Genomic DNA, 13,698 nt, shown 5'->3' with positions numbered 1-13,698 from the left:
AGACCTTGGCAGCTGGGCTGAATGATACAGAGGAGAGAAATAAACCTGATTAAGAGGCGCGGAAGTTCAACAGCACACAGGTGGGTGAAACCGTGACAGACTTTGAATGTTTTGGCAAGATGCCAATGTGAAATGAGTGGCACCTGAAGGTGACGGCAAATGACAAGGACACTGGTCACACACACACACACACACACACACACCCTACCCCCTGAGAGATTTTGGATGCATAAAAGATTAAAGAGTTTTAATGTCTGCCACTGGGCCCAAGTTATAAAATGACAAATGAGTCTTGTGTGCCTTCCACCTTCCAAGTAGTGTGGGAGGTAGATCAAGGGTCTAAACATTCCTATATATAGAAAATATTTTCTTTTTCCAGATTAAAAGTCACATTTTGTTGTTCAACAGTTCTGTTCCAATTCAACAAAACTAGTGACTTCCTGCTCACTCAACACCAATGTTTATAACCCAAATTACATACAATTGCATTTTAAAATTCTGTTGCATTTATGTTCTGCTAGTTTCTTACACTTCAAACCCCGCTTTGGTCTTTGCATATGGAAAATAACTTTTTAAATAAGACTATAAAATATTTCCAGTCCTCCTTGAAGGATTCTAAATTTGTGTCTCTAATCAGTGCCGTCGGTTTTGCCATCTCTGCATATTCCAAGATTTTCATCAACCATCCTTCGAAGGGGTTCTTTCATCCTTCCATTTCTGTGCATAGAGAATCCTTGCCGCTGTAGTTACATACGTAAACACAGTTGAGGCTTTATTTGGAATTTCGCTGTCTAATATCCTCAGCAGGAAAGATTCTGGCCTTTAAAAAATTTCATTATACGTGTTTCATGTCCCAAAAGGCCTTGAGCCATTTCATGAGCATTTTACTCAGGATCACATTGACCAGAGTTATATCCTGGATGGTATTCAAACTTTCCATCTTTTTCTTTCAATTTCAATGTAATTTCCCCTTCTTTTCTTATCGTTAAGGGGACCCCAGAAGTACAGAAATGGAAAGTAAATTCGGCATCCTGCCAGTCTCATTGCGGACCCCCCCCCCTTTTAAAGACGATGTCTAGTCCTTATGAGGGCAATATAAGCTTGTAAGCGTATGAGCTTGCGGTGGAGTAGGCAGAGGTGAGAGGTTGTGAATTGTGCAAGGCCCCTGTAGCCAGGCATGTATTTGAACCAGGCTAGCTCCATGTCCCTTACACAGGGGGTTTCACAACTGCACAAACAGTGACAAATTTCAAGAGGAAAGCAGAAACGAAAGCTTCGAAAGAGTCTTCTGTGAGCCAGACCCCACTTGCAAGTTCACATAAAAAAGAAAACCTCCATGTTGTGGCCCATAAGGAAAATCCAAACTCTGCAGCTGGGGAACACTTTTATTAAAATCAACAAAACTCGGTATCACAATTGTCCTTGTGAGCTTTTGAAAATTAATAAAATGCAATTCACAAAAAAGTCACAAAATAGGGAGCAAGCTTTTGGGTTCTTCAGTTCTCTTCATTAGGCTAGATGCTACACAAAGTGGGGTAGGAGGACGAGGAATCCTTAAAGGGCAAAAATTAGGTTGGATGTTGGAGCTGGGATGGAATCTACAGTCGAAGGGAATTTATTTTCTACCACCTGAACCACTAGTTAACAATACTATCCAATTTGGCTTCAATCTGGCTTTTTCTTACCTGGTATACCACATATGAGGAACCTTAGGCCCTATAGATGTTGCTGAACTACAACTGCTATCACCCGGGGCCATTAGCCATGCTGAGAGTTGTGGTTCAGCAACATCTTCAGGGCCAAAGGATCCCTGCAAAATTGACCTCTGACTTTGCTAATAGGTAGACTGCCTTGCTTCTTTTTATTGCTGTTGTAGGAACCTACACATTCTGCTTTAAGGCATGAGACAAGCCTGGGTAACAGCTGTGCTTTGTCCTTTTTCAAGGTTTGCCATACATCCGAATTTTCCAGACATATCCAGAATACTGTAGTTGGTAGCAGTAGCTGGGTGGAAATTGGGAAAATGTTCGGGAAAATCTGGATGTATGGCAACCCCATGTCGGCAGTGTTGTTTTTGCTGATTTTCCATAAAAATAGCTCAACAACTTTTCTGTCCGGTTTTTCACTGTTTGAAATACGGCAACCCTATTTAAACATGGGGACCAACCATTGCTTTGTTATTCTCGAATCCCAGAAATGACCAGACCTGCAATCTCCTTTTTTGAGACTGCTATGACTAAAATAAATGCAGACCTCATAGCTGCAACATTTACACTAATTATTATTATTATTATTATTATTATTATTATTATTATTATTCCTCTTCCTCCTGCCACCTGCTTTGTCTAATATCCAGCCTGACGAAGAGTGAAGTTGGAAGCTTGCTCACTATTTCATGAGGTTTGGCTTCCTCCCAACTATGAATTTTGAAGCACACAGTGCTTCCCACATTTCAATATGTTACAGGTTTGGTGTTTTAGCAGTTAAAGTTAGGATTTTGGTGGGAAAGGAATGTAGCAGGTGTTAGTGGTAATAAAAATACCCAAATGCTGTTTCTCTGCCCCGCCTTTCCAGGCATTTGATGTTAATTCATCATGATTGAACATAATGTATATTTTATATGTTGTATGTCATGAAGGCTTCTAGCTTTACAATAAATTACTCACATACTTTAGAAATTCTGTTTAATCTTTGTGGCATCAAATGCCGCATACAGATGATTTTGTGGAAGTCTTCTTTCAGATTTCAATGTGAAGTATATCTATTGCTTCCAAAATAACCTTCCACCTCTGAAATGGATACGACACGCCTAATAATATTATGTCATGGAACTTTAAAGTGATGATCTTCACCCCTGAACCATATCTGATAATAGGCTATAATTTTTTAACAGCATCCATTAATATTTTCTCTGCCTTCAGTACGTTTTTTATTGGACATTGTGTGTGTGTGTGTGTGTGTGTGTGTGTGTTTAAAAATTATAATGGGAACTGAAGACAAATGTAAATTGTTCATGCATCCAAAATGAGGCAATTTTTTTCAGGATTTTAATTAGCTTTTTGGCATTGGGACATTCTTCCTTATCTTAAAGAAAATTGACACCTTCAAGCGTTGTTTTTCAAATGTGACTTTGAAGGATGCTTTTACCTCTGCAACTGATGAATTGGAAGTGCATCCCCTGCTTTCGCCTTTGTTTTCCGCCCCAGCATCTAGAGTTGGGGATACTGGGAAAGGGCTGGGCTTTTGGGGGGGGGGTTGTTAAAGAGTGAGATGGAACAAAGCCCCTAAGTCACAGCAAGGTCCTCCCGGCGAGGCTTAGCTTCCTCGCCTCTCATTGCAAAAAGTAACCACTGGTTTAAAACCAAAAATTAAATGGTCAACATAGCAAAAAACGACCCCGGCCCCCTGCCTAAACTTGGCTTTGTTTGTTTTGTTTGTGCTGTGCGATCAGTTCGATTCGGAGGATGGGAGAGAAGGCGGAGGAGGAGATTGTTATTGCAGGTTCTCTTTAAATTAAAAAAAAAGGGTACCTCTTTTGCACTGTGACTGTTTCCTGCTTCTGGGGTTTGTGTGTGTGTGTTCTCGGGAGCAGGAAACAGGAGCTGCAAAACCAAGGGAAGCGAGTGCGAGGCAAGAGGCTATACCAGGCCAGCCAGGAATGAGATTTCAAAACATTTCCTCCTCCTTCCAGAAATGTGATCGCCGTTTTCTTTGGGCAACGGGGAGGTGTGGCGGAGCATCCTTAGGCCACAGAAGGTGAAGCCACCACGTGGGACGCGTGGCGGTTCTGCCAGCCTGATGATGATGGCACACTTCGTGGCGTGAGCCCTGGGGGAGGGGGAGAGAGAGAGAGAGAGATCGGCTGGATCTCGAGGAGGGGGAAGAGAGAGAGAGCCACCAAAGAGGGGGGAGGAAGCCCCTGAAGAGAGCCTCCCCCCTCCCCCCAGCAAGCACCCACTTCTACAGCTGCTAAGGATGGAGGATCTTTCCCCACCAAGCGGGGAGGTGATGTAAGTCCAACCCTCCCCACACCCTTAACCTCGCCGCCTCCCTGCAAGAATAACCGGGGGAGGGGGGTGTCGGGGGAAGGGGGGAGGGCGGGGGGAGGTGGTTGCATAAGGGGCGGGGGGAGAGCATCCGTGGGGGCAGCCAGGTGTTGGTGCCTCCCCACCAACGCGCTCTCCCACCGTTGCGTCCTCCTGGGGGAGAGGATGATGATGATGACGACGAGGCTGTTCCCGGGAGAGAGGGGAGAAGGTCCCCCCTCTAACTCTGGGGTGGGGGCATCGCAGGACAGCCCGCTCAGCTGGGGGCTCCGGGGCCTCGGCCCAGCGCCTGGCCGGCGGAGGCGCTTCCTTCCTTAAACAGACAAGATCGCCTTCCTGGAGCCAGGCTCGCTCCACCCCAGTTATTTGTGCGATGCTTGCCTCCCCCCCCCCAGCATCTAACTGTATGGCGAGCCCCCAGCACTCCGTGCCCTAGATCTGCCCCTTTTGATCTCCCCCCCCCACCTCCCTATCTGCTTCGCTTGCATGCTGACCCCTTGCAGCTCTGCTCCCCCCACTCTTAGCTATTCCTCAGATCTGCTGACCAAGCGCCCCATCGTCCCCAAGTGCCTGCTGCCCCCTTAACTTCGCATTCTACTTCCCGCCCCCCATCAAGCCCACCCTTTCCCCCTTCTCCTCGTCCAACTGCAGGCCAGGTGCTGCTCTCCCTCAACACCCATTTTCCACCGGGAATTATAGGATTGCAAGTTGGAAGGGACCCAGGGGAGGGTTGCATGCTGCCCCCTGGCCCAGTTCCACATTGTTCCCACTCTGGGTTTTCTTCCCAGCTTGTTTACCCCACCTGGCCAAGCCCTGTTCCGGTTGCTTAATGTCCCCCTGATAAACTGCACCCGCTCTCTTTAATAGGAAGCTGCCTTATACTAAGTCAGTATTGTCTACACTGACGGGCAGGATTGAACCTGGGACCTTCTGCATGCAAGGCAGATCCTTTCCCACTGAGCTACAGCCCTTTTCCCTGACTCTCCCGTTCCTTACCTTCCACCCTGACTTCATTTGCATTTCCTGCTCCTTGGGATCTGTGCTGCACCACATCCTAACTGCATCCTGGCCTCTGTGCCCCCCTGGCTGTCCTAATCTCCTACCAAGAATTAGGAATTAGGCTCCCACATTCACATTGTATTTGCTGGACGGCTGTTTTCATTTCCTTCGCTGCTCAGCTGTGCATACCGCCCTGGTTCAGGGCCTCCTCCATTCACCTGCCCATTCAAATCGAATTGCATTCCCAGTGACTCCCTGCACCCATGCTGTATGCTGGTTGCTATCCCGCTGTGTCCCATAAACTGTATTTTGATTCCCTTACCCTAGACTTGCTCCCTTCTTATCTAATTGCTTGCTATTCTCCTTGTCCCAGAGATCTGTAGCACCATTCCAGTCCCATCGGACTTCAGGGAGCATGCTACCCCCCCAAAAAAAATCCATGCAATTGCATGATGGATATCCTGTTTGGTTGCTTCCATTTTTCCCTATCCTGCTGATTCACCCCACTCCCAGGAACTTATTTCAGTTCTTCCATTTAAAAAAAAAATATTGACCCTAAGCATATTCTCTACCTCTGCCTAATCAAATTGTGCAAAGCTGGGTTTGGGGCTCACCCTTTGGAATTTGATTTATGAAGCAATAATAACAGAGAAGACTGCCTCTGAGTACATACAGAGTACATATGCCCCACCAGTGAGTAGCCACTGCTTGTCCCTACGTATTGAGGATGATGGAACTTCGCCCCAGCCAACCATCCTGCTGGGTCTGCGATAAACAGGCCCCTCTGTTGTTTTCCTGTGGTTTTGCATCTGTTCCTTAATCATATGTATTGTTGAGCATTGGTAATATTGCCTTGTAACAGAAAAGGTGGGAGGACTGAGCTGGTGTGCTCAAGGACTGAGTGTTTTGTCTCTGAATCCTTCATCCCTGTGTTCTCCCATTCCCCACCACCCAGCTCCCTAAACATCAGACTTCTGCGATCCCTTTCACCCACAGCATGGTCCCTTGCCAGGGTTTAATGCCAGTGCCCCAATCTCAAGAGGTGACCTTAGTTATATCCTTCCCTGGGTGGGAAGGCAGGATGCAAATTTAACAAATAAATAAAAGGGTGTAGCATTTACTAAATAGTGGTGCTAAATTATGTTTCCTACTCTGTTGCTCTTAAGCGGTGATCTGACGGGGCACAATCTGCTGGGAATTTCTCCAATGCAGCCCCCCATTGAAATGAATGGGATCTTCGCAATACAATCCTCTGGATTATCTTTTCAGTGCTGGGTCTGTGCAACATGTAAAGTAATAGATGAGAATGCCTTTGCACATGTGCAGAGGGCTCATGGTAGGCCCTCCATGCATGAGCAGTCAGAGGGAGGCATAAAAAGGTAAAGGGAACCCTGACCATTAGGTCCAGTCGTGACCGACTCTGGGGTTGCGGCGCTCGTCTCGCTTTACTGGCCGAGGGAGCCGTCGTACAGCTTCCGAGTCATGTGGCCAGCATGACTAAGCCGCTTCTGGCGAACCAGAGCAGCGCACGGAAACGCCATTTACCTTCCCGCCGGAGCGGTACCTATTTATCTACTTGCACTTTGACGTGCTTTTGAACTGCTAGGTGGGCAGGAGCTGGGACCGAGCAACGGGAGCTCAACCTGTCGCGGGGATTCGAACCACCGACCTTCTGATCAGCAAGTCCTAGGCTTTGTGGTTTAACCCACAGCGCAACCCGCGTCCCTAGAGGGAGGCATAACCGCATCCTAAACTTTCAACATTTTCATTTTTTCTGTCTTATATTTGAATGAATTCTTAAACATTCATTGCCTGCCCCAGCTGTGGTCTGAGGCGACCAGTGAGGTCTCTGGAGCATTTTCACATTGTCCCTGATTATTATTATTATTTATTATTATTTATTGAATTTATATACCGCCCTATGCCTAGAGGTCTCAGGGCAGTTCACAAAATAAAATCAAAATAGAAAAACCTCAAAATACATAATCAAAATAACAATAACCACAACCCAATAACACCCCCCCCAAAAAAAACCACCCAACATTTTAAAAGAGCATAGGATGTCAATCAAATCAACCAAAGGCCTGGTTAAAAAGGAACGTTTTTGCCTGGTGCCTACAGATGTATATAATGAAGGTGCCAGGCAAACTTCCTGGGGAGAGAATTCCACAGAGAAGGAGCCACTGCAGAAAAGGCCTGTACTTTTCTTGCCACCCTCCGGACCTCTCGGGGAGGAGGCACATGAAGAAGGGCCTCAGAAGATAGTCTCAGGGTCTGGGTCTTCTTCAGCAATCACCCATAGCCGAGTAGGTTCATATAGAAAGAGGTGGTCCTTCAGCTACTGCGGTCCTGAGCCATTTAAGGGTTTATAGGTCAAAACCAGCACTTTGAATTGGGCCCGGAGACTAACTGGTAGCCAGTGCAGTCGGACCAGGATCAATGTAATATGCCTGAGTTCATCTGGCACATTTTGAAGGGTGAAAAAGTGTTTGCTTTAGTGGTTCTGTCCCATGTTTAAGAGACAACCTTCTACAGCAGTGCTGTGCTAGATTTTTATTTTTTTTTAATTTTTAAGTGCAGCGTTCTTTCCCCTGCATTCATTGTGTTCACCTCGTTGATCATGGCCACATAGGGGAAATGGAGCATTTATGGTTTTAACATGAAATCCTCTCGAACATCTTCCCACTTAGTGGCTACTAGTGGGATCTGCAACAAAAGCTTGTGTCTCCTGTCCTGGGCGCCAGTCAGCCCTGCCCTGCCCTGCCGTCCTCTGTTCCAGCATGCGAAGCTGTAATAGACTCAAGCAGCCCAGTTCCCCTCTTTCCCTTCCCTTTTCAATGTTCTGTTTTTCCATTTCAAGTCGGCATTCATCATTCCATGGCTCTTCTTGGTTACACAGAGTATTCCCAGTCCTCATTAGGCTCTTTGTTGTGTAGCGTTCTTGAGGGCATTTTTCTTTGGGCTACGCTTGTGGTTCCCCCAAACACCTTGATAACCTTCCTATTGTTTATCAATGGCCCCATTATGGATCCCTTGCAGTTGGCTGGCATGAGGGGTGGTGGTGAAAGGAATTTGCTATCAGAAAAAAGCGACAGGATGAAGCAGAGCAGAATAGCATTCCTCTGTGTAGGAAAGTTTTAAGCATCGGAGCTGGTTCATGAAAAGAGGCAGCTGCCTTGCGTGCTTCCAGGCGGTCTCCTCTGGCCTGGCCTGATCTTCAAACCCGACCTTTGGGCTGTGCCATCTGTGCACCGAATCTACAATGCCATGCGGAAGAGGAATTCTCGGCAGCTACCCCAACCGTTATAGAACTTCATACGTTATGCAGCAGCAAATACATATTTGGGCTGTGTATGTGTGTGGACAGCTCTGGCCAATCCAAGACTCCCTTGGCATGTTAACTTGTGTGGAGTATAAGCACATTTCTTGTATATCTTTTGTGTATAGCACCAAGTGCATTTTTTGCGTGCATAACACATGAAGAGAAAGCGAGCATGGACAAGTCTGTGTGGTTTCTTCTTTCACATCGTGCAGGATAAAAAGGTAAAGGGAACCCTGACCATTAGGTCCAGTCGTGACCAACTCTGGGGTTGCGGCGCTCATCTCGCTTTATTGGCCACTTCTGGCGAACCAGAGCAGCACATGGAAACGCCGTTTACCTTCCCGCCGGAGCGGTACCTATTTATCTACTTGCACTTTGATGTGCTTTCGAACTGCTAGGTTGGCAGGAGCAGGGACCGAGCAACGGGAGCTCACCCTGTCGCGGGGATTCGAACCGCCGACCTTCTGATCGGCAAGTCCTAGGCTCTGTGGTTTAACCCACAGTGCCACCCACGTCCCTTATCGTGCAGGATACTGACTGCAAAATGTAGCATTCTGAGAAGGTTGGCTGCTGCTGCTGCTTCTTCTTCATCTTCTTCTCTCATTGTGAAAATGTGAAGTTTCTAGATCTTGTGACTGTGTGACTGTCAATAGAAAGAATATGAAGAAAGCTTAGAGAACTTAGTACATAGATAGATATACTGTATGTATACATATGAATGGGATGTTGTTGTTCAGTGACCATTACAGCTCTTTCAGTCTGGGAAAAGTAACCGCTCTTGAACCCTGGAAAGCCATGACCCGTCCGCGTAAATAGTACTGAGTTTACATAGTCTGCTGGTCTGACTTCCTGGGTTCCTCTGCCCACACTGACAAGTAGAAGCAGAATCAATTATGACGAACTGTGCAAATGTAATGCAGACATTCTGTTTCATGAACTTTTATTGAAGGCTTCAGAATCCAGCTTTCCTTGGTCCAGAATTTTACCCTGCCAGATTCTTGGGTACAGGACATCCTGTCTGGGCCAGGATTAGGGGCTGGTCTACGTGGCCCCATGGAATCCTTCCCAGCTCAGTGATTTTAGGTAACACTGTGTACCAGCTGCTCTTAGAAAACAGTGTCCCTTCTGGCTGTGTTCCTTTCTGATGGGACTAGAGCTTCTTCCTTCTGCCAGTTACTTGGCTGTGACGAGGAAGATTTTTGCCTAATTGCTTTCAATTCCCTGGCCATCGTTCTTTTTCCATTTCGCGGCTGAAACAGCATTGGGCAGAAGGAGCGGAGCTGATTCTAGGGAGAGAGAGAGAGAACAACAACTCCAAAAGGTTTCACAGCCTATAGGTGTCGATATGTCACATTCCCAGGTCCGCTAGAGCACACAGAGCACACAAAGAAAGGTGCCTTACAGCAGATTAGATTATTTGTCTATCTAGCTCAGTTTGCCTACACTGACTGGCAGCAGCTCTCCAAGGTTTCTGGCCTCTGATCCCCCAACCTGGCACTCTCCAGATGTTTTACATTACAACTCCCATCAGCCCCAGTTAGCATGGCTACCATGGCTGGGATGGATGGGAGTTGTAGTTGTTTGGGGAGCACCAGATTACGGAAAGCTGGCCTACACTGGATGGCCCAGGAGGAAAGCAGAAAGAGTGAGAAAGGGACCAAGATAAAATGAAATAAATTAAAATGTTGCGCTGCCACACATACCTATGAAAGTAGAACACTGCCTTATCCCACGTCAGGCTGCCTATCTATTTAGCCTGGTATCTGCAGACTCTAACAAACTCTGGCAGTGGCTTTCCAGGGTTTCCAGCAAAAGTCTTCTCCATCATCTGCTACCTGATTGTTTTTGCTAGAGGTGTTGGGGATTGAAGCTGGGGCCTTCTCCATGTAAGCAGGTGCCGTTATCCCTGGGGATGGACAGATGAGTCTGTTTCTGACCCATGCAACTGCTCCATGTGTTCACTCATAAATTTGCTTTGTCCCTGATTCTACATTAATGCTTGATTTGTGTGTGTGTGGGGGGGATAATCCGCACAAAAAAAAATCACATTTTAATATGCGTTTTTAAAACACATTTCCCCTTGAAACATGTTTAGAAATGCAGATTTTATCTCAAAATGAGATTTTTTTTTTTAAAAAAAAACTTTTTTTTGAGCTGAGAACTGCATCAAAGCATTTGGAAAAGTGCACAGTGCAGCTCAGAACAGAGCTATTCATTAGCCCAATAGTTGTGGATCTGGTCAGTCTGTATCAGGATTTGCAAACATTAGATTCCTCAAGCACCCCTGAACTGTGGTTCCTTCCTTCCTAATTTAAGACTTGGAACAGCATCTTGCCTGGCTTTGTTCCTTGTTCTCGTCCCTCCCCCTTTTAATGTTTGGTCTTCCAGGCATGGTTGGCGTTCCTCTTTTATGTTGTTAATGATGCATTTCTATTCTATATATGTGCGTGGGCTTTTATTTAATTGAATGCATTTAAATACTAATTCTTTTGGTAACCACAATTCCAACCCCCCCTTCCCCAAACAGAAAAAGGCACGTTAGAGAATAGTGAAAAAATGGAACGTAGAAGGGAAATAAATTATCTGCAACAAGAAATGGTATATAGGGGAAAACCCTTCAAAAAAAACCACACCCCATTCCTCTTTGCTTCTCTGAATTTCAGTTTTCTTTGCCTGGGATTAGCTGGGAGATATATCTCCTTATTATCAACTCAGCTTGTTAGGCAGGCGATTGGGCTGGCCGTTGATTTAATTTAGATATGTTTTGCTTAACGCTTCTGACAGTTCCTTCACCCACCCATGGGATTTTCCCCATGCCAGCAAGGAGGCCATGTGACATGCAGGACTCTGGGAAGCCAATATATCTAAGTCCCATCTTTGCTAGGAAGTTGTTTGACAGCCTTGAGCAAGTCACTTGGACTTAGTTGTCTCTCTCCTCCCCTCTACCTGTCACTTTGTAAAATGATCATAATAGCAAATCATCACACGTTGAATGCACACACCATACATTCAACTTGCTTGGCTTCCCCCAAAGAATCCTGGGTAGTGTAGCTTGTTAAGGGTCCTAGGAATTGTAGCTCGGGGGGGGTTTAAACTCGTGTTCCCAGGATCCTTTGGGTGGGAGCTTTGTTCTTTAACTATGTGGTGTGTATGCAGTCATAATGAGAGCAGTGGGCTGATAAATGATCAGCCTTTTAATTGATTAATAACTTTGCTGCTATATATAGGTGCTTTTAGAAATACTGAAAAGAGGTGCAAGAAGTTATTTGCACGCCCCCTTTCGCGATACAAACCCATCCAAGGCAGTTTTCAAGCAATGCAAAAATACATAAAATAAAATAAAAACCCACAGCAGACGAGAGAGAGAGAGATGAATCCTTCCTACAGGGAAGTTAGTGGTAGGCTGAATTAACCAAACATAGCACTCATAGCCTTCTTGATTTTTTATCTTGTTCATTTGGAACTCCAAGTAGTTTCCCACTTTTTTAAGCACATGGGTGACATTTCTCTCCATCCCCATGAGACAGAAAGAAGGTGGTCACAGAAACTGATTTTTCAAGAGACCTGGGTGAAGGTCAGATCCCTAGAATTACCATATCTAATGCTCACCCTTTTTTTTGGTCAAATGACGTTGCGAAAATTAAGGTGCGCATTAGATTCTGTTAAGTTGTGGGTGAACATATCAGACGACACAGCGATTCTTCAAACAGCTCTTGTTTATTCACAGGCCAGAACAGAACTGAACTGAAGGGTTCAGCCAGCCTGCTTATATAGAGCTCCAGTACAACGTAACAGTAACCACTTTCTGTAACTATCCAATCACTGAACGTCACTTTCAATCCCCTATTTGCATATGTGGACCTGAGTGAAAACTATCTACAGTATCCCCCTGCTGGCCCAGGGTGAGAACTTCAGTACATAACAGATTCGATGGCACATTTACATTCTCCAGCAAATGCTCTTTTTTTTTTTTTTTTTTTTTTGCTTCGAGGTTCTGAAAACTGATGGCGCATTAGATTCAAGTAAATACAGGGTAATAATACCTGTACAAGCCTCCAAAAGCCCATAGAGCTGAAAGAGGAAGTGGGAAAGAGAGTCACTCTCCCAACTTCCTCCTTTGGCTCTATGTACTTTCAAGGGAGAGGGTTAAGAAAGGCAATTGCCCTCATGGCCATTTAGGAAGGCTTAGAGGTTAGGCTTTAGGATAATAACATGAGAGCAAAATGCAGCCATCCTGTGGGTTTTGGAATTGACTTTGGATTTCTCTCTCGTTTTTAAATTCTCCTCTCTCTGTTTTGGATTGCCAGTTTTTACCAGCCCTGCTCTTCTGCATCCACTACCAGCATGACATGGAGGAATTTAGCAGGAGAAGCTAAACTTCTAAAGTACAGTCATACCTTGGTTGTTGAACGCCTTGGTACTTGGACGTTTTGGCTCCCGAATGCCGCAAACCCGGAAGTGACTGTTTCGGTTTGCGAACTATTTTTGGAAGCCAAATGTCCGACGGAGCTTCCTGCAGCCAATCGGAAGCTGTGCTTTGGTTTCCGAATGTTTTGGAAGTTGAATGCTCTTCCAGAACAGATTCCGTTCAAGAAGTGCGTGTGGCCGCTGAGGAATAAATGGGAAGTTGGCAGCCCATTGTTCACAGTTGCCATGGCAGGATATGTGGCTCCTCTGCTGTGTGATTCTGGAGCCGCTAGGCCTTGACCCTGTGCTGCAATTGAGGCTTTCGCTGCTGCCCCTTATTGTGCCCACAGCTCTTTCCGCCAACCCACCCAGCCTGGTGCTCAGCTTGCCCCACTGCTTCAGCAGTTGGAGTCCAAGAGGGGACATCCATCTGCCTGGCTTCTGGCTCAGAAAGGAGTTGGTTTCATTTATTGGCTGGTGACAGATGAGAACCCTGTACATCCTCAGAGGCACTTGCTACAGCCAACATTTGTGGACTGAGCCCTGCCCAAGAAATCTGCATTAAACTCCCTTTTTAGCAAGCTCTGACCCGCCCCCTCTATGCTGGAGTCCTGAGCTGCCCCCGCGTTCAGTTGTTTCAACACCATACATGGTCCGTCTCACTCCCAAAGCTTCCAGGCAGCAAAAGCTTCCTTATCAAAATGTCTCTGGAAAGGGAGAGTCTCTTTCAGCTATTTTACTTATTTTTTTGGGGGGGGGGACGACGGGCTGTAGCTCCAGAGTCAAGCACATGAGAAAGGCCCCGGGTTCAGTCCCTGGTACCTCTAGGTAGAGATGGCAAAGACCCCTGCCTGAACCCGGAGAGCCATTGCCAGGCAGTGTAGACAATGGTGAGCGTCCTTTCCTTCCTGTGGCCAACCAGAT

At 46.1% G+C, this 13,698-nt stretch overlaps 1 protein-coding gene across 3 annotated transcripts in view; it reads left to right on the top strand.

Annotated features, from left to right (window-relative positions):
- The first annotated feature begins 3,487 nt into the window (after positions 1-3,487).
- Positions 3,488-13,698, top strand: part of TBKBP1 (TBK1 binding protein 1) — a 54,453-nt gene continuing 44,242 nt past the window's right edge. Inside the window, exon 1 of one of the 3 annotated variants that reach the window (XM_053361131.1) lies at positions 3,488-4,010. The gene's annotated coding sequence lies outside the window, so the exon portion shown is untranslated. The remainder of the gene's footprint in view (positions 4,011-13,698) is intronic. The other 2 variants (XM_053361129.1, XM_053361130.1) reach the window with 2 other exon arrangements.

Source organism: Podarcis raffonei, chromosome 13 (assembly GCF_027172205.1).
Source record: "Podarcis raffonei isolate rPodRaf1 chromosome 13, rPodRaf1.pri, whole genome shotgun sequence".
NCBI classification, from domain to species: domain Eukaryota; kingdom Metazoa; phylum Chordata; class Lepidosauria; order Squamata; family Lacertidae; genus Podarcis; species Podarcis raffonei.
Note: the sequence above shows the minus strand (reverse complement) of the source record. Positions and strands in the feature narration are given on the sequence as shown.